Here is a 20101-nt window from a genome sequence, read left to right on the forward strand (position 1 = left end):
TCACAATAAGGCAGAGATAAGCAGAAAAACCTGGGCCCCCAGCTCTGTGAGGGCTCTCATTTCATCACACCTGAGGCTCCTAGGCCTTGTGAAAGTTAACACCTTTCTGTGTGTGTAAGTGGCTTAACCACAGAAGCACACTGAAGTTTAAACCAATAAAACACCCTCCTTTTGCTGAAAGTATGCTAAAGGAGCATGAATTATAGCAGAATTTATTATAACATCCCCCAGAACCCTTTAAGGGTTCAAATTAAGGGGACATTAAAAAAAAAAAAAAACCTATTTTACATTTAAATTGCTATGTTAAAATTTAGATTTACCAAACGTGAATTAAGGTATAATTATTAGCATTACCCAAAAATGTAGTCACTCGTCAAAAGCACTCACCACAGGGCTCCTTTACATAGCATTTAATGTATATTTGAAATTGGGTATGATCGATGGGAAGTCCACTGACATGCAGCTTTCCAGGAACACGACTTAATTGTAGGAAAAATAAGAACACTGAAGGTGCCTTAAGTCATGCCACATGGTGCCAAGGTTCTATTAGAGAAACAGTTTCTACTTTCAAGGAGCTTATAAACAACACAAAACACAGTATAGTCAAATAACACTAAAGATTGCAGTATGGGATTAGGCTGGGTTAACACACACACACACACTAATTTCATGGACAGGACATTCAAGCCTTTTTTTGACATGAACGAGTGGTGATTGAGATAACACATTTCTTAAATAGTTGATAGCTCTGGGATAACCTTCGACCAGTTGCTCTCAGACTTTAGCAGCTGTGTTAGATTACCTGGAAGAGACTCCCTTCTGAGGCTCCTTCCTCTTCCCTGTCACTATGGGGTCCAGGCTAACATCCATTTAACCCTCAGGTGATCTCGATGGAACATACCTGGAGAATTTCAGGACCAGAAGGGACTTGCAAATCCACAGCCATCCATCCATGTAATTTTGGAGAAGCTGAGACCAAGGCAAGCCAAAAGGCTTATGTAGGGGTTACATCTGATTACTGTCAGAGTCAAGACTGTATCCTCCATTAGCTGATTCCCAATCAAGAGCACTTTTGATACACTTTTCAATTAGGATAGAACATCATCTCTCTGCTCTTCCCTCCCTCTCTCCTTCCCGCTCCCTGAATGCCAATTCCCATTCCTTCCTCTCCCTTGTCCTTGGACTGCCTCCCCTGGAATACCCAGTTGTGAGTCATGCCCCCAAAACATGGAACCCAAACATTTGTTCAATGTCACGGGCAGCTGCTGAGTCAGAAGCCACTGGAGTGGTCCATGCTGCTGCCCCTGCAGAGCCTCTCCTGGTTCTTAATTGCACCGCCACGCACCCTTTCCGCCAGTGCTTCTCAACACTGGCTGCACATTAGAATCCCCTGGTGAGCTTGAAAGAAATAGCATGCCAAGTTTTCACCCCCAGAGATGGTGATTCAGTCCTCTGGGTGGGCCCCAGGCACTGGCATCTTTCGGTACTCTCCAAGTGAGTCTCATGTGCAGCCAGGGTTGTGAGCTAGGGTCATGCAATATTAGTCCTAATTATTTTTGTACCTGTTAAACCTAATTTGCCAGTTGATGTGGGTGAAGCACAGAGGGGGGTGGGGAAGCTTTCAGGGAGGTGAATGGATTCACAAAAGCTGTTTTCCTAAGGCTTAGGAGCTGCACCACCCTCCCCTGCGGTCTCATCTAGCATCTGTGCCTATTAAAGAGAAATAAAGGAGACGTATATAAATGCCTTTTTTTGTTGTTGTTGTTATAGCTTCTTTGGGTTTTGGAATAAAACATCTTCTGGCTGTGGAAATACCCTCATCACCCCTTGAAGGATAGGGAACGTCAGAACACACACCTCTTTTGGGCCAGGAAGCTCCATCTGATTCACCAGTGATTCCTAATTTTGGCCCCAGGTGAAAATCACCCTCCCCTCCCCACCTCAGGGCATCCCCCCAGCAATTTAAATGGGAACCGCCGAGGGTAGGACAAGTCCTCTATGTATCTTAAAGCTCCCTTTATCTTCCCAGAGAAAAAGGCTCTAGGGTCTCTTCCTGGGAAAAGATCTGAAGCAGCTGATTGTAAGGAGGGCTCCTGGGCTTCCAAAATGGTGACCCCAAATGCCCATGGGAGAAACGAGCGACTTCAGGGAGGAAGGCAGGATGTCCAGCCCCCAGTCCTCTTCACTGGAGCCATGTGCCACCCGACAGTCCCCTTTCCAGAGCTGGGCTTACTTCTCCGCATAGCAGGTGCTTGGGGTGCCTGAGAATTCGGGGTTCTCCTGTTAAGTGATGCTCTTTTCCTTGTCCCTCTCACAGCCACAGGCTCTCTGATCCCTCCACTGCCAGTGTCCTTCTCCAGCACCCAACCCCTGCTCCCTAAGCTGCTCCTAGAAGCTGGTTTCTGAGACTTGAGATACAGGGCACCTGGCCTGCTCAGGAGCAAGGTCTCCAGCTCTCCCTCCCTGCGGCCCTGGGGGCTGCTGTTAGGAGGGTGGCTTAGATGGCAGACAGATCAAAGTCTCTTCTTTTTGGGGGCTATTTCCTGTCCCTCGGTGTGGAATTCTCCAGTAATTCTGGTGATCTAGAATTCTGGTGATCTAGGGGATCAGAGATGTCCAGTGCAGCCAGTGTTGCTTGGAGTTCCCTCACTACTTGGCCCAGGGGCAGGAGCGTCACCTGCGAGCTTGTTAAAGATGCAGATTTTCAGGCTCCACCCAGGCCTCCTGAATGAAGTTGCTTGAGGCCCAGGTACCTGTGCTTTACCAAGCCTCTGGGGATTGAGTGGTTTTATTTTATACCCACTGGAATGGTAGCATTCTTATGGCTATTTTGTCTACCTGCAGATAATATCTAAACTCACACCTGCAATCTATACCTAGAAAGGACTGGCCTTGGGCAGAATTATGAGTTTGGACAAGTCCTCTTCAACTTTCCAAGCCTTTTTAAGGCTTACCTCTCACTTTGAAGGGGGGCCGTGGGGTGTACAGGCTCTTTGTATGGCCCCAGTGAAGGAAACGGTTCCCAACTCCTTCACACCCATGTCTCTGTGATCTTATTAGAGGGGGTCCGTGTATCCAAACCAAAGGAGGACTGGTAATTTACTTATCACTAAAGCTCATCAGAGTTCAGAGTTTAAATGCTGGTTAGAAAATTTCTGAAGAAACAACAATTTCCTTGTGATCAAGTAATTCCTTATCAATACTGCACTTGGTATTTATTCTTTACCATAGAATAACCAAAGAGCAAATAGTGAAATGTAACATGAGACTCCGAATATGATGGCAGTAACCCAGCATGATATCCTTGCATTGCTGTTCTGCTAGATTAAAAGACTAATTAAATTGGCCTATCTAATATAAACATAAGCATGCATGAAAATAGGAAACATCCATAGAGGGAGCATATGAACTCAAGATACTTAGTCAAGGAGGGCTAAAGGAAAAAAGAAATGTGTAGAATTTATTTTTTTTTTGAAAGGAAAATAACCCTCATTTGTATGTGCTATCATGAAAGGAATCTAATACATGGGAGCAATCACATATCAAAAGATGCATTTACTTGCACGATTGTGGGTCCTTTAGGGGTTATGAAATTGTCTATAAACCGGGATGGATTTTGTCTTGTGACATTTTAATCACCCGGTGTGTGAAGAAGCAGCTCACAAATAGTTTGAGCTGTAAGCAGATGAGTTGCCATGTGTTTAATACCAGATTAATTCTCTTACTATTGTCAATACTTTGGTGTTTCATTCATTGATGGTTGGAACTAAGCAATGGGTGTGTTAGAGGTGAGGTTGGGGAGACTTCGGAAGTCTGAAGGGCTGCTGCTTTTCCTAAAGTAATCCAGGCGAGGAGCTGAGGAAACAATTATGAACACCGCATCGAGCACTCAGAAGGTGTATAATTAAATGTTTAGTGAATAAATGTCAGACTGAATAGCTATGGTGGTTCAGAGAAGAGGAGATCCCAGTGGACTGCTCCAGGACTGCTTTTGTGGAGGATTTAGGTCTTACAGGATGGGAAAGCTTTAGACGGGGGAGAGGGGAGAGGGAACCCTGGCCTGGAAAGGAGGGCAGGGAGGAAAAATGTGACTTCTGTGAGGAGCAGTGGGGATGGACCTCGTTAGGCTGGTAAGAGCAGGAGAAGAACAAAAGCTTTCAGGTTCAAGGTGGACCCAGAAGGTGAAGGGGACCTGCTTTGTGCCAGGTGGCCCAGCTCTCCCTGGACGAGTGTTTACAATCTCTCCTGCCTACCGAGTTCTCAGTTGGCAGGCTTCTTTAAATGCTGTCGCAGATGGTCTTTCTAAACTGTCCTCAGGGCGGTTCTCTGTACCTGTAGTGACTCTTGACACAGGGCTGAGGATATGGTAGGTCCTCCCTAATTACTTTTTTTTCCCTTCTTAAAATTTTTTTTCCCCAGGGAATATTTATGGACCGTCGAATTCCCCTGTTTTAGCATACATTTCTGCCAATTTTGACAAATACGTGCAGTCCTGTAGCCACTCCCACTATCAAAATAGAGAAGAGCTCCAACACCCCCAAATTCTCCCATTTATCTTTCCCTTTCACAGTGCACCACATTAAAGACGTGTGACATGCAGGGAGAAACCACTGATCCCTTTCCAATGCCTACAGTTTTGTCTTTTCCAGAACATCACTTGGGTAGAATTGTACAGTATGTAGCCTTTTGAACTTGGTTTTTCCATTTAGCAGGGTGCGTTTGAGGGTTGTCTGTGTTGCTGATTGTATCAGGGATATGTCCTCCTTGGTGCTGAGTAGACCTCTGTTGCGTGGATGTCCGCCAATTTGTTTATCCATCCCCCAGGTGAGGGACCTTTGGATTGTGTCTGGTGTTTGAGGACTACTGATAAAGCTGCTGGAGATATTCACATATAGATTTTTGCATGACTGTCCCTTTTATGTGAGTAAATACCTGGAAATGAGATTGTTCGATTGTGTGTAGTAAGTGTGTATTTGATTTTATAAGAAACTGAACTGTTTCCCAAAGTGGTGAAACCGTTTTGTCTCCAGCAGTGTATGAAAATTCCAATTACTTTCCATCATCGTTAGCACTTGGTATTTCTCAAGTTTTATTTTCTTATCATTATTTTAATGTCATTCTAACAGGCATGTAGTGCTTTCAGCGTGGTTTTAATTTTTATCTTCCTAAAATGAATATTCGGCATCTTTTCATGTGCTTAATTGCCATCCATGTATCTTTTGTGGTGTGGTGTCTTTCAAATCTTAGATTGTTTGTAGATGAATGGATCAAGAAGACATACACACAGTGGACTACTACTCAGCCATAAAAAAAAAAAAAGAAAAGAAATCTTGCCATCTGCAACAACAAGGATAGAACCAGAGGGTATTATGCTAAGTGAAATAAATTAGAGTAGGACAATTATGTGATCTCACTCATGTGGAATTTAAGAAACAAAACAGAGGATCATGGGGGAGGAGAGGAAAAAATAAGATGAAATCAGAGAGGGAGACAAACCATAAGAGACTCTTAATCATAGGCAACAAACTCCAAGGGTCGCTGGAGGGGTGGGGCGATGGGGTAACTGGGTGATGAACAATAAGGAGGGCACGTGATTTAATGAGCACTGGGTGTTATACAAGACTGATGAGTCACAGACAGCTCCCTCTGAAACCCAGAATACATTATATGTTAATTGAATTAAAATCTTAGGTCAATTTTTGTTGGGCTGTTTCCTTATTACCAAGTTTTGAGAATTCTTTATATATTCTAGCCCTGAGTACTTTCCCATATATGCAATTTGCAGTTATTTTTATCCAGGTTGGTGACTTGCCTTTCTAGTCTCTTAACAATATCTTTTGAACAGCAAATGTTACTAATTTTGATGTTCAATTTATCCGTCTTCGGTGAATTGTGCTTTTGATGTCCTAATATTTACCTAACCCCAAGGCCTCAAAGATTTTTTCCTCTGTTTTCCTCCAGATATTTAATAGTTTTTACATTTTTTGTCTATCATCTGTTATTTTTGGGTTTTTTTGTTTTTGTTTTTAAATTTATTTTTTATTGGTGTTCAATTTACTAACATACAGAATAACCCCCAGTGCCAGTCACCCATTCACTCCCACCCCCCGCCCTCCTCCCCTTCTACCACCCCTAGTTCTCTTTTGTTATAAGGAGTTATTTTTGTATAAGGCGCAAGCTGCGAGTCTGTATTTCTTTGCATACAGATATCCAACTGTTCCAGCAGCGCTGTTTGTTGAAAAAGACTATAGTTTCTCCTTTGAACTGTCTACCTTTGTTGAACATCAACTGACCATTTATGTGTAGACTCCTATCTGGACTCAGTTCTGTTCCCTTGTTCTGTTTTTGGTTGCAGTGCTGGGAGTGATGGTTTTTCTAGTTTTCCACATTCTCAGCTAGGGCCCTAACTTGTTTTGAATAAATACGTGTAGCACTTATAGGTGATTCAGATAAGGTGGCTGTTGTGGTCTCGACAGTTCTTAAAATGTGGTCCCAGACCAGCAGCAATAGCAGCACCTGTGAACTTGCTAGAAATGAAATTCTCAGGCCCTCCCCACACCTTTTGAATTAGAAAGTCCAGGGATGGTGTCTAGCAGTGTGTGTTTAAAGAAGCCCTCCCAGGAATTCTGATGCATGCTGACCTTTGAGAAACATTGTTTTAAGGAGGTGAAGACCTCAGAATTTAGATCATTTCGAAGAAAATGATAAGGATTATGTTAACAGGCTTAATCTAGGTTCTCCTGTGTCTAGGTTCTAATTCAGATATGATTAGACACCGTGGTCATGGCCTATCTGAAAGAGATTCTTTTTTCCTCTTCCAGCCTCGAAAACATTTTTCTGAGCTCCTGTGGCCATCACACTCCCAACAGGAAATGAGATTTCCCTTTAAGGAATAAGAGGGCATTTCTGATATCTAGAAAGGTTTCCAAGCAAGACATCAACTTCAAATAGAGCCAAGTCCGGGACCTAATGGGTATGCATTTCAGGTTAATAGGTTGGCAATCAATGGGAAGTTCTTCGGCTCAGTGAGTGGCAAGTTTCAGGTCCTCCCCACCCAGAAATCCGTTGGGGTTTTCCTGACTGCAAATAAGGAGGGGAGAATATTGTGCAAGCTTTTAAAGGGCCTCAGGCTTCCCGGGCTGCAAGAGGAAGATTGTGGCCCTACTCTTCCCATGTTCCCACAGGAGATGCAGGAAAAGCTGTCCTTTCAACAGATGGTTTGGAGCCGGCTGCTTGCCACAGAGGCCAGGGCAGTTCCAGAGTAAGGGAAGGGTGCCTTCTTCAACCCTGCAAGCCTTTTTTTCCCCCTCAGGAAAATGCTTTAAAAGAGCAAAAGATACAATGTCATATCTTCATTGTAGCTCTACCTTCAACACACACAATATTTTAACCTCTTACTTTTAATTTTCCAGTTGTAGATTTGAACTGGGCCTTTGTTAACAGCTGTGTTTGGAAAGAAAGGATAATTTTTATTTAAACAACCAAAAAAAAAACAAAACAAAAAAAAAACCCTAAAACCCAAACCTGGCAGGATTAAATTTCCGTGTTTGTAGCCTCAAGATTGAGGAAGGGACCACCCTGGGGAAGAGAATAGACTTTTTCTCTATGCTGGACACAGGATGGCTTGGATCAGGCCCGGGGAACACTTCGAGCTGAAACTTTCTTCCTTGCTTGGTTTGAGCAAATATAAACCTTCTGTTCCAGAAAGTTGTTGCCGGTGTGGTGATTATATGTGTTCCTGCATCATACCTCACGTGACCACCTGCTTTTCAAAATTCTGTATGACACAACTGGAATCAGCACAAGTGGGTTGAAAGTGGGGGCTCTGGGTCCTTCTGCCAGTCCTTTGTGCTCCTCCCTGGCATGTGTATTGTGATAGGAAAGTGAGTTGTCTTTGTGAGTTTGCATATTCTGTTACTTTGCCAGCGGTCTGGTTTCCAAAACAACGTTCAGAACTGCTCATCAAACTCCATGTTCACTTGAAAGAAATTGGCCTCTCCCTTTCCAATCTGCTAATAATCTTTCACAAATTTTTTTTTCATTTACAGCATTTGAGAAGGAAAGTTCATTAAAAAAAAAACCAACAACCATGAACCACCTGTTAGAGAAATATGAACAGCATGCTCAAATTTTCTTGTTTTTCCCAGTTTCCATATGTGATGAAAAATGGCAGGGACTGGGAAGATGTCCATTTCATGTCCTTTAACATGCATGGTATGGAGGGGAAACCATGAACTTTGGGGCCCAAGACCTTGGTACAAAATCAGGCTCTACCATGTAATAACCACATACCCTTGGGTGAGTCACTTAGATTTTCTCAGCCCCTCATTTGTAGAGTGTTAGGTAATAATACCAATCCTGTAGGATCCTTTTGAGAAGTTACTGTGCAGTAAATGGTATCTATTATTATTTTTTTAATTTGTTTTTTAATTCAGGTATAATTAACCACAGTGTTATATTAGTTTCAAGTGTGCAATATAATGAATGCTTCTACAATTCTATATATTACACGGTGCTCATCACGATTCTTAGACTTTCTCTTTTTACTGGATTTCATATTTTGCTTTAGATGTGCCAAGCACCCACCAGCCTTGGAGGTAAACTTTCCAAAACTGATCTCCTGCCATCGTTCTGTGCAGATCCTACTATCATTCATGCCCCACAATATCCTCCTTTCCCCACTTGACATCTCCCAGTAGCATCTGAGAGTCACATACTAAACTCATAAGGGCCCTCCTGGAGCACCTAAGTTTTAACAGGGTTGAAAGCCTCAAGCTTGGAGGATAAAGCTCACACAGTACAGTTGAGAGCCACAAGGAGCATTTTGGTTTTTAGGACAGCAAGTAATATCTCTGAATTCCTGGCTTCCCAGAGGCAGGTCCTCGAAGCTCAGTTTTACAGAGACTCTGGGATCCGTATGATAGTGATCTGCTATAATGTGTCCTGTTAGCACTTCTTCTGCTCTCTCTATCCACAGGCAGGCTACTTGTGTAACACAAAGTATAGACACAGTACCTAGCACCTAGGAGGCCCGTGGTAAATACTGTTTGAGTGAATGAACAATTCTCACAGGTAAATATCCCTTTTAATGTTTACCCTACATCGCTCCTACTTGGCTTTATTTATCTTTTGCCTCTTGAATTAGATATCTATTGATGTGTAATAAATTACCACAAATTTAGCAGCTTGAGACAATAATGGACGTGTGTTATCCCCTACAATTTCTAAGGGCCAGGGATTCAGGAGGAGCTTAGATAGGTCTGGCCCATGGTCTCTCATGAGGTTGCATGGGATGTTGGCCAAAGCTGTGTTCAGCTGAAGGCCCAGCTGAGGCTGGAGGATCTGCTTCCAACGTGGCCAACTCCCATGGCTCACAAATCAGTGTTGACTGCAGACAAGAGGCCTCCATTTCCCACCAAATGGATCCGGCCATACGGTTTCTTGGATGTCTTGTTGACATGGCAGCTGGTTTTCTTCAGAGTGAGTGATCCAAGAGAGAACAAGGTGGAAACTGCAATGTCTTTTATGATCTAGCCTCAGATAACACACTCTGCAAAACCTTTTTTGGTCATACAAGCCAGCAGATCATCTCTATTCATTGTAGGAGGGGGCTACATACTGATGTTAATCTTAGGAGGCAGGGATCACTGAGGTCCATCTTGGAGATTGCCCATCATACCTCTTATCCAGCCCTTTCTTATTTCTACCAGAAACTGACATATTTTAAAAAGATTTTATTCATGAGAGACACACACAGGGGTGGGCAGAGACACAAGCAGAGGGAGAAGCAGGCTCCATGCAGGGAGCCCAGCGTGGGACTCAATCCTGAGACTCCAGGATCACACCCTGGGCTGAAGGTGGTGCTAAACCGCTCAGCCACCCAGGCTGCCCACATTTCTTTTTACCTCTTTCTTCTAGATGCATCTCAGTTCTCTTCTGTTTGGCATCTCATCACCTAATAAGGGATAGCCAGACTCACTAGCATTGCAGGGATGTGGTGGAGATGTGCTTTGGCCAGGGGCAGTACTAAGCCATCACCACCAGTTCTTGACTCTTAAAACTGTATGATAGACCTTAACCTCAGCTTAACTCTTGCTGCAAAGTTTTAGCTACTGCTAAACCAGGACCCACTGGAAGAGCAGGCACATGCCTGCTTTGTAAGATTTCCAGATTAAGAAAGTGCCACCTTCCACAAGTGAAGATGCAACTCTGGGGCTGCCCTGAGGTACTAAGGAATGGGACAGAGAGCTATGTTTGTAGGAGAGAGGTTGGACGACAATGAGCGGTAACCACTTCTTCCTCAGCGCTTTGGTGACCAAGACTATATACCTTAAGAAGTTGCTGAGATTCAAGGCAGAGCCTGTGGCCAATAATATCTGCCTCCAGACACAGATAACTTGCTTCCTTGGAGAATTTATTTTTTGTTTATTAAAGATTTTATTTATTCATGAGAGAGAGAGAGAGAGAGACCTAGGCAGACGCAGGACTTGATTCCAGGACCCTGAGATCACACCCAGAGCTGAAGGCAAACATTCAACCACAGAGCCCCCCAGGTACCCCTCTTACTTGGAGAATTTGATCTTCACTTGTACTTCATCAGCACGAAGACCTGAGCTGACTAGAGCTCCCTTCAGCATCTGTGGCCTCAAAATATTTTATGTTCAATAAACTGGAAAAAAGAAAATACCCCCCTCCCTTCTTCTTTCTTCTTGGTGGTTTTTGTTTTCTCTGTATGGGAGCTTGTAGATAGGAGGCCCAAACTTCCATGAATGTCTCTGTTGTTTTGCAGAGTTATTAAAAAACCATGTTTTCCCCTCAAAATAGTGACTGTTGTTTCTCCAACATTCCTGTATCACTAGGGGAGACAGCTCGAGGGGAGACAGGAGTTTCCAAGGCCCTGAGAATCAGGAACTGAGCATTTGTTTTCCTGGGCTGCCGTGTCCCCTGGTTGGGGAGAGTGAGTACCCAGGAGCTGAGAGACACACTGTGTGTGCATGTGTGAGTGTGTGTGTGTGTGTGTGTGTGTGTGTGTGTGTGTGTGAGAGAGAGGCACAAGCACACAACTCGAAAGAGCATGGGTTGGATTATGGAATGTTTTCAGTTCATAAAAGCATTATTGCTTTGACCTGTTCCTCCCTCTCTTCATGTACAGAGTTTTGGTCACAGTCTCAATGGAACATAAGAACAAGTTGAAGCAGGTTTTCTGAAGGCAGGGGGGATCTAAGTTCTGCAAGAGCTAGGGCCGTTATAGCTGTTTCTCTAGAAAGGCTTGGGGCTTGTTCACCTGTGTTATGCTTCCTAAGGACGGTGCAGCCCCCAGCTCCCTGCCCTGGGGACCAGGCTGGCCTGGGCTCCCAGGAGGGAGGGTGGAAGGAAGGCGAGCTCACGTCCTGGTCAGCACGGTCCAAAGGACCAAAGAGGGTAGGGTGTACTAACAACACATCCGTCTACTTCCTGGGGAGGGAGGCATGAGCTTAATTTGGCCCATTATCAGCCTGGACTTTGTGACTTCACAGCCGTCTTTCTTTTTATCTTCTTGCTCCTGCTCCTTCTCTTATCATTCTTTCACTGCCTTTTCTTGTCTCCTTTTCGTCTGGAAACTCCTCCTCTCCTACGTAGTGTGATAAGACAGATGTACCTGGCCCACTTCGTGGGAACCCTGCCCGGGGCTCCAGATCACTCTGGGACAGGACATGGCTTCTCTCGTGAACTTTATGAGTGCTTAAAGCTGCCTTCCCAAGGCAGCTGAAGAAAAGCAGATTTAGTTCCCTGTGGTATTCTTGGAGGCACTCTAGGCACCTTCGAGAAGCTCTGTGGTGCCCAGGATGCGGTAGTGAGGCACTACTTAGGCACTAGAATTTATGGTTTGTAGCTCGCTGTGCTTGAACCTTCCTGAGCTCTGTGTGCCACGGACTGGATGACACTGAAGGGCTCGTATCAACAGCACTGGGTGGACGTGGGCTTTTCCATAGATGACCCCATAGCATTTTTGGCTGGGGTCCCTGTGGCAGAGGCGGCTTGTTACATATTTGGAGGAGGGATGCCAACCTCCACTTGGCACTGATCCCCAACCCCCACCGGCCCCACGATGACCAACTAGCACCTGGGCATGGACAGATGCCCTGCCTAGACTGCTGCCACCATTCTCCCACAGGCCTTTCTCATACAGTATCTTGGAAACACGGACAGTGGACAGCACCCAGCCTCATTGACATGAGCTCCGTGAGGGCTCAGGTGCCCAGGAATGCAGCGACAGCTCTGTTTCCTGTGATCTGAATCACAGGACCGTCACTGGGCCCTGCGGGGACTCTCACCCCACCCTTGGCTGGTGCCCCACTTGGCTGATTTCCTAGGCTTGGAATGTTCTTTGAGTTTTTAGCAGGTCTGCCTAGAGGGTTTTGGTCTGTGGTTTCCTCCTGGCAAGTAGTGACTTTTCCTGGGTACCAGAGGCATGCAGTAAAGTAACCCCAATATTTTGAATGGATGGAGGAGGGAGAGAAGGAATGAATGAGTGAACGAATGAATGAATGCATGCATGCAGCAGGGCAGGAGGCAAGCATATTTCCTGCTTAAGTGAAATCGCTTTGTCCAGTGGTTCTCTGTGTTCACGAGTGTGCCCTGCATCACAACATGGGGTTGGGAGATTGCCCGGCCCTTTCTCTCTGGGCCTCCCCCTCAGTGACCACCATCCCACTGACCGGCCATCACCATATCTCCCCTCACTTTATACTATGCCGCTCTCCCTATCCTATCAGTGGCTGATTCTTTCATGTTTTCTTCCTACAAAGCACAAAGTAACTTAAGTTTTATTTTATTAAGTGGATAGAGTACAAGCTCTGCCATGAAGACAGACCAGCTCCTTCCGAAAGTGCAGAAGAGAAAGAAGAAAACAGTTTCTATTAAGTTTGAGATGCTAATCTTGAAATGCCTCCAGTGCTCTTCTGATTAGATTCCACACAGAATAAAACATGCAGACAACTGCAAGCCTCAGCCCTCAGACATCTCCGATTCTCCTTGTGTGACTCTCTGGGAAGACATAGATAGCATGGAGTAATCTCTCCTGGGGAATTAATTGCTGTTTCCTCTTTCCTGTTTTGAACAGGATTTTCTTTATTGTGTGAGTACAGCATGTAGAACGTATTCTTTGGCATCACATAAATATTTACTTCGTATTTAAAACTCCTGTCATGAAGAATTTATTTATTCTACTTGAAAATATAACCTATTTTCCTCATGGCAAATAAAAATAAAAGGCATGGCACTGAAAATAAAAGCATAGTTTTGAGGGTTTTTTTTTTTTTTTTGGTTTTGTTTTCCTTCCATTTATCTTGCATTTTTTTCATCAGAAAGTCCATAAAGTCAAGCCAGCGAACTATTGAGAGGGAAAAATTAACTCCCCACAGATGGGGTGGCAAAGGTTCCATCTAGCTTCTATTAGGAGCTTCCCCGCCAAGCCATAGCCACCGTTGTCTGGAATATCATGGTAATTCTTTGCTTTGTTGGTGGACACCTCTCAAGGACCAGAGAACAATAATTGAGAGAGTGGCCATGGCCCATCCCTTTGTGGTATGGAGTCTGTGCCGAGAACAGTACTTGGCATCCAGTATCTACAGAGTACATGTTTTTAGGTGGACAGTTTATCATATACCCTTCAGAAATTTTCAGTGTGTATTTGAATATATTTATCCTCTTCTCTTTCTCATTTTATGTACATACTATATACCCCTTTCTTCATTTTCTTATTTATTTCTTGGTGGACTTAGCATATCTACTTTTTTAAAAACCACGGCATTAAACTCCATCCTGTGGGTGTATCATGAGCTAATCAGTCCCCTTTCCAAGTCTCTAGATGAGAGCAGAGGTGGATGTGTGAAGAGGTGGGCGGGGAGAAACAGTCATTGACTTCCATACAGTCGGGTACAAATGGGGCCCAGGCTGTTCTCCCATCCTCAGGAGGCATGACTGAATGGGCCAGGGTGGGAGTTTCTGAACTGACATTTACTGTTTGTTAGCTGTATGACCTTCAATAAATTATTTAGATCTCTTAAAGGCCTGGTTTCTTTGAAGTCAAGAATAGTACCACTCCATGGTATTAGATGATGTATGTAAGTTGCTTACATATCTCATGTAGATGAAATAGTACCTCACATGTATATAATAGCACCTCGTGGATATGTGATAGCTCTTCATGGGTATGAAACAGCGCCTCATGAATATGTAATGGTACCTCGTGCACAGAATAGTATTTCATAGATGTAAGGTACTTAGGATGGTATCCAGCACATGGCGGGGGCCCCATAAATTGTAGCTATTATTTTTCAGCTCCTGAAAAATCTCAGGTTTGACAGTTCCTTAGACCAAAAGACAAAACAAAATACCAGGGTGGATGAGTTGTTTTGTGTTGTGAAATAACCTGCCTTTGAGGACTGGATTCATTCTTTGCTTGGGTTCTAGGAAAAGCCTTCTGAGGAGGTCCCCAGCCTTTTCTCAAACCAGTTCTGTTTCTTACTGCTTTTGTCCTCGAACTGAGTCAGTGTTCCTTGCCCAACCCAATCTTCCTGGCAGCTTGCCAAGTATGAAGAAGGAGTCGTTTTTCTAAAGCCCCTAATGGATGGGGTGCGGAGAGAGAATGCTGACTCTCTTTTATTCACAGTGGCAGGTGTGGAACATCTGGAGGCAGCGCGGCCCCCGCAGGGTAAAGCAATTAGGGGGTGTCAGTGCAGGTTTTGCAGGGCAGGGAGTGAGGCTGTTTCACTCCTCAGGTTGTGTTGGCACCAGGAAGAAAGAGAAAGGTGCGTACCAGCTTGGGGTTTACGCGGAGCCGTTGCATTACCCTCTCTTGATAGATAGAAAAGCAGAAGCCCAAAGAGATTAAATGAATTGGTCTAGGACATCAAGCAAGAGTGGGGCAAAGGCAACAGTTATCTGGTCTCCTAATGCCTAGTTCAGCCATACTGGCCGAAAAAGATCGAAAGAGAGAAGTCAGAAAAAATAAAGACGACCCCACGGCATATTTGCTTGTGGCAAAGACCCCTGTGTGCCCTGAACATGAAGGGTAGCTGCCTGTCCTGTGGTGAGGAATGACAGCGGTACCCAGAGGCTGCTGGGCATGCATACTGGTCAGTCTGGTCCAGGCATCTGGGCCAGGGGGCTTGGGCAGGATCGATCCTTGGGTTTGGCAGTCCTTGCTACACATACCGTGGAAGGAAGTGCTGGCATGCAGGAGTTCCTAAGTCGGGGCCTGCCAGGTCTTCTTAAAGAGAATCCTGAGAGTATGGAGGTTAAGGGTGTATGTCCTTTCACGTAGGGGATGGTGTTCAGTCCTGGTAGGTCGGCTCCCTTATCGTGCAGGAGGAGATGAGGTGCGGGGAGGGAGGAGATGGCGCATCAGTGAGGCCTTCAATGATCAGACTGGCCAGGGAAGGTTGGCATACGGTGTGGTGCCAGGAGCTACATGGGGAGGTCGGAGCCCAGGGGAGAGGAGCCAGATGAGGCTGCTTCACCAGAGTCATGACTCCAAGGTGTGGGCTCTTTCTGCTGCTTCCGCCACCTGTCTGCAACCTGCCGTAGATTGTTCTGAGCATCAGGGCTACTAGATACTCCTTGTGTGAAAGGTCCCAGGAGCTTGAAGTTGACAGACTAATCGAACCAAGCAGGAAACATGCCTGGAATGTTGCTGGGGGCTGCGGTAACAGAGGATCTCACAGTTGCTCCAGAGGACATCCCTGCTTCATTTTATGCCCTCGTGAACTCTTGTCATTATATCTGACAGATCTTCATTTCCACAGAGAGTTTCACTAAAGTTACCCAGCTTTTAGTTGGTCTCTCCCTTCTGCTGCGTGGCAGGTGTACCCATAAAACAAAGGATCTGGAACGGGCCAGATGGACCCTCTGAGAGGAAAGCCAGCCTGAGTTTCGCCTCTGAGGGCTGCTGCAAATGAAGGGTCACACCAGTGACAGCAGTGAGCATCCTTCGGTGTGGGCGTAGAGGGCAGGTCGGGGTAGCTCTTCCGTCAGTTCAGAAGCACTGGCAGCTGTGAAGCTGATGACATTAGGCCTGTCCCCCTCTCCACTGCAACGTCCAGTACCCTCTCCTCGCTCATGCCAAGTTAGCCCTCCACTTCCCCAGCATAGAGAACCGCTTTTAAAAGTCACTAAAGAGCATCAGAGAACATTGTTTTCCATGTACGGACAATCCATAAACCCATCATCCAACAAGAGCATCGCGTAATTCTTTTATGTTACCTTCAATCTGCAAGTGTGTTTTACACAGTTTTGTGTTCTTGTGCATTCTGTTTTTACCATCTCCTATCATTTCCCCATGTTCCTATGTGGTCTTAGCTCACCATTTTTAACTTGCTAGAAATGTAATATAATTGGTTAGACCCTTCTTTTTATGTTAGTCCAGTTACTTTGCTAAAACAGGTATGCAACGGGGGAACATATATCAGTTATAATTATATAGTTTTTAGTTTCTGTTTATTGATTTAGAATCCCAAATTAAAGGATCTGACTCTTTTTTGTGATGTTTGCTCCTATAATACTGCTTCTGGAAATCTTACCTCCCATTGCAATATGTATAATATGGATAGTACCATTTTAAAACAAACTTGTTTCTTTATTGGGTAAGAAACGGTAAGTCGATGGTAAAAACCAGCTGTTCTTTGCATTTTAAAAATTCCTAATAAGAGTGAATATTTTATAATTCTCCTATAAATTTTACGTTCATGTCATTTACACAGTTATCTCAAGGGATCTTAATGGATATATTTGGATTTGTTGATACACAGACCTCTGTGGTATTCTTGGTATTTAACTTGAAACTAATCAGGGGGAACGAGACAAATCCAGATTGTGGAACATTCCATAAGACAACATCCTAGGCTCTTCATAAATGTATCATAAAAAGGAAACAACAAAGCTGTTCTCCACTGAGAAGGCTAAAGAGATATGGCAACTAAATGCAAAGCAGGAGCTCTAAGTAGCTTCTGAAAAAACTTAAAGCTACCACAACTGTAAAGGGCATTTTGGGGACAGTTGGAGTAATTTGAATATGAACTTTATATTAGATAATATTATATCAATGTTACATTTCTTAACTCTGATAATTGTGGTTATTATGTAGGAGGATAGCTTTGTTCTTAGGAGATGAAGGCTGATATACTTCAGGTTAAGGTGTCCCTGTGTGTGCAGCCCTCAAATGGTTTAGTCAAGCTACATATGTTTGTATCCTATCGTACATTATAAATAATATTATAACATGATCATGCTATAATATTAATTATATTATAATTATACTGTTATATTTATGATATAAATGTAATGATACATTAGCCCATATTATGTAAGTATAAAAATTACAGAAATTTTTCTTAATATATTTAATATATACTGTGTTGATTTTTATATCCACACCTGTATACATTTATAAATATGTCATATTCACACCATACACTCACACATACATACGCACACATGATACATTACCCTACAGGAATTGGATTTTAATGGAGACCCTTGACAGCAGCAGCAACCTCCCAGCAGGGAGGTTCTGTGGGCCTGAGGGACCCTTGGCTCCCATGAGAGGAATGGGGGATGGGAGTATTTTCACCAACTGGGGGCCCCATCCCCTTTCTCCTCTCACCTGTCCTGCCGCTTGGCACATGGAGGGCAGGGAGGTCCCCATGGGCAACATGAGGATTACATGTGTTTCCTTCTCCTGTAGCCTTCTGTTTTCCTATATCTTTGATATAGAATCTCAAAAGGCAGTGTGTGTGTGCTCCAGGGCAGGAGACACAGAAAGGTTGGGGAAGTTCAGTCAGATAATCAGACCTGACTTATGGGAAATTATTCTTGGCTCTCTGTCTAACCTGCTCCCAGGACCCACCCCTCACTGCTCACAGGTGGTAAGCAGCTTCTCTCCAGGTGTTGAGAACACACTACCGAAAGCAAGCTTGCTTGCTTCCTTCCTTGCTTCCTTCCTTCCTTCCTCCCTTCCTTCCTCCCTTCCTCCCTCCCTTCCTCCCTTTTTAACATTTATTTATTCACGAGAGACATAGGCAGACGGAGAAGCAGGCTCCCTGCAGGGACCTGATATGGGACTCAATCCCAGATCCTGGGATCATGACCTGAGCCAAAGGCAGACGCTCAACCACTGAGCTACCCAGGTGCCCCCTGAGAGGTCTTTAAAAGTCAGCAAGTTAATTATTGGGTTGCTATATTTAACATATTAAAATAAATGGAGTTTAGACCTTTGATTTGATTTCTGGTCATTTCTGTAAAAAATTGAGAAAGAGACCCTCGGGGACACCTGTAACCCTGGTTCTAGCAGGGCTCCTTTGAGAAAACTAGATTGGACTCTTCAGCAGTTTATCTGAAAATACAACTTTCCAGGATCAAAATGACTAGTCAATTTGAAGGATTTGCAAACCAGATTGCACCTGAAATGCATGAGGGGGCTGGCTTACTGTTTAAATGTGATCCATGGTAATCTGGTGAAAGCAGTTGAATGTGCATCCTCTGGCCTCGGCAGCCTGGGCCTGGGGTTTTGTAGATCAGCTTTGTAGCAAGTAAGGGATACTGGAGAGATTTATTTTTTTAATTACCATTTTTTTTCCTGCATCTAAAAATGGTAAAATATTCTGAATATAGTGAAAGGAGGGAGCAGAAATGAAAGTCACCTGTAATTGCACAATTGGATGGCCATGGCCAGATTTCTCTGTGTGTGCACATGTCTCTGTGTTAAAACAGAGCAAGGACACCTCCGTGAGGACCTGGTCAGCTGGGTTGTGGTCGTTGGTTGCATCAGGGTAGGAGGTAGGCTTTCCATACTCCATCTCTCTCCATGTCAGAGACATTTCGAAAAAATAAGCTCCAGTTAAAAAGGGGACTCAGGCAAGCTCAAGGAGGGGAAGCTGAGGGGCTGCGGGCACACCCCCATCTGCGTCATCTGTCCTGAGGATCAGCAGCTCAGCCTTTTTGCTTGGAGGCTGCTTCCCCCCCTTAAAGCCAACACTGGGCATGTGCTCCCCATTCTTGCCTCTCCTTGACCCTCCACCCCTACCTGCCTTGTCCATACTGACAGACTGCTCTCGGATTCTACAGCTATTTTGGCTCACCCAGGTGCCCAAGGGCAGGGAACCATATTTCCAAAAAGGTCTAGGAGGAACCATGTTCCTTCCCCCCCCAAGACTGACACTGTCATGGTGGCATGTCGGGTGGCGGAGGTTCTTGGGGGGTGCACCGGGTGTGGGTCGAGCCTTCCCAGTGCACTTTAAGCAGTGCCATGCAGGCCACCTTCCTGGGCCTGCAGTAGCTCTGGGAACCAGGCAGGAGAGCCAGGGCCTGCCTCCCCTGCCCTCCAGGAAGCCAGAGGCAGCTCAGCTCTTACATTATGAGAGCCCCTCAGATGAGTGCTTTGGGGCCTTGCTGTCGGGAGAGTGAGCTGTCCCCCAAAGCATGTGGACAGTGTAATGTTGGCTTCTCCCTCCGCCCTCTGGCTTAGAATCTGGGCTCCACCACTTAGTAGCTGTGTTACCAGAGACAGGTTACATAAGCTCTCTATGCCTCAGTTTGCACATCTGTGAAGTGGGGATACATCAGTACCCTGCATGAAGGTTGTAAGGATTCAGTGGGCACCTGGCACAGAGTAAGCCCTTGGGAAGCATTAGCCATCATTCTCATTGTGTTAGTCCGCATGGGCTGCCATAACAAAATAACTGGTTTCAACAGCGGAAATTTCTTTCTCATAGTTCTGGAGGCTGAAAGTCTGAGATCAAGATGCCAACCATTAGATGAGGGCCCTCTTCCTGCCTTGTAGACACCAGCCTTCTCGCTGGGTGCTCATAAGTTAGTGAGCGAGCTCAGAGCACTACTTCTTCCTATAAGAGCACTAACCCCATCCTGGGAACCCCACTGTCATGAGCACTGTCACATCAGTATGTGAATGGGACCGGGTGGTGTGTGTGTGGGGGGGGCACATACGTTCATTCCATAGCAATCATTATTATTAGTTCTGTTGTCGTTTATTAGCCCCCTTGCAGGGCTTTTTTAGGCCTGGGACAACCCCTGATGTGGAGGGAAGGAAGCAGTGGGGACAGTC

At 44.9% G+C, this 20101-nt stretch overlaps 1 protein-coding gene across 3 annotated transcripts in view; it reads left to right on the forward strand.

Annotated features, from left to right (window-relative positions):
• PRKCE (protein kinase C epsilon) overlaps nt 1–20101 on the forward strand; it is a 485512-nt gene that overhangs the window by 283601 nt on the left and 181810 nt on the right. The window lies entirely within an intron of this gene.

Source organism: Canis aureus, chromosome 11 (genome assembly GCF_053574225.1).
Source record: "Canis aureus isolate CA01 chromosome 11, VMU_Caureus_v.1.0, whole genome shotgun sequence".
Lineage (NCBI taxonomy): Eukaryota > Metazoa > Chordata > Mammalia > Carnivora > Canidae > Canis > Canis aureus.